We start from the raw sequence: 1,763 nt of genomic DNA, 5'->3' as shown, positions 1-1,763 counted from the left end.
GCTGACCTATGGTTAACAGTCCAGTGCTTGTCCTACAGTGTCACAAAGTTCTAATATGGATGCACCTTAAAAACATGATAGTGAAATAAGCAGACACAAGTGGACAAATATTGTAGGATTCCACTTATATGAAATATCTAGAAGAGCCGAATGCTTGGAGACAATAAGTAGATGAGTGGTTATCAGAAGTTAGGGAAAGGGGAATGAAAAATTTTTGCTTAATGGATACAGAGTTTCTTTGAAAGCATGAAAAATTTTAGATACTAATAGTGGTGATGGTTGTGCAATATTGTGAGTGTAATTAATGCCATTGTACGGCCCCTTAAAATGCTAAAGTGGCAAATTAGATGCTATGCATATTTTACCCCAATGGAACATTAAAAAATGTTACCCCTGAAAAAAAAAGAAGATGAAAGAAAGAGAAAAGGTGTCCCACTTTTGAAAAAATTAACTAATTTCACTGAATGAATTGCCTTCCTTGACACTAGAATTTTACATATTTTATATAGATGCTTTAGCTTCAATAAACTGCATAAATATTTCAGAACATAAATTGAACGATCACACAGATAGATCTCTGACCCTTCTGTTGGGTGAAATCCTGCATCAGGCTACTGGAAAGGCTGCAATTGTTTTATGAAATAATTTTTTAAAAAGTTAAGATGTCACTTTGAGGACTAAGCCTGACCCAAGTCATGGTATTTTCAATCTCCTCATATGCATGTGAACGTTGGATAATGAATAAGGAAGTCCATAAAAGAATCTATGCATTTGAATTATGGTGTTGGAGAAGAATACTGAAAGAATTGTGGACTGCCAGAAGAACAAACAAACATGTCTTGGAAGAAGTACAGCAAGAATGCTCTTTAGAACGAGGATAATGAGACTTGGTCTCTTGCACTTTGGACATGTTGTCAAGGACAGTCCTTGGAGAAGGATATCGTGCTTGGAAAAGTGGAAGGTCATTGAAAAAGAGCAAGAATCCCAATGAGATGGACTGACACAGTGGCAGCACCAATGGGCTCAGACATAACAACAATTGTGAGGATGGCGCAGGATGAGGCAGTGTTTCATTCTGTTGTGCACAGGAGTCATTATGAGTCAGAACAATTCATCAGCACCTGGTGACAACAGTACCTAATCTATGTGTGATTTGGCAGATGAAGATGGAGTCTCTTTGACCTTCCTTCAGTGTTTTCATCATGATTCTAAACTGTCCTTTCCAGCATCTAAAGTATACCATGTTTCAACAAACATCAGTGGCTTCTACAATAAAAAAATGAGTCCTGGGTACCAAAATTGTACAAGGTGACTTTTTGACCCAAGTTCTGCTTAGCTGAGGTTATAATTTCACAGTCCAGTGACTAGGACCAAAGTTGTAAGTTTGCAATGAGACCCTGAGCCACCAATTATGTGCTCTATAAATCTGGAGATTAAAAAAAGATGGGCAGAACTGGATGTAGATCCATCGGAAATGTGCCTATAGAAACGATGTCTTATAAAACTAAAATCTTAGTATGTACAGAGGTGGTAAAGGATGTGAGGAGAAAGAGGGAGGTTATTTAAGAGTAACGTAGGTCAGGAGACCAGACTAAAGTTTATTGGACATACTTCTGTGCCGAGCACAATGCTCCCACTTCTCCCCACACAATCTACTCTATTGAAGGACATAATGTTAGTCCCATTTTTGAGAGGGGAAAACTGAGATCAAAGAGGCTAAGTACAGCTAGGCAATGTCTCAATCTTATTCTAAAGCCCTTTAT

Source organism: Chrysochloris asiatica, unplaced genomic scaffold (genome assembly GCF_000296735.1).
Source record: "Chrysochloris asiatica unplaced genomic scaffold, ChrAsi1.0 scaffold00276, whole genome shotgun sequence".
Classification (NCBI taxonomy): Eukaryota; Metazoa; Chordata; class Mammalia; order Afrosoricida; family Chrysochloridae; genus Chrysochloris; species Chrysochloris asiatica.
This window is presented reverse-complemented; position numbering follows the sequence as displayed.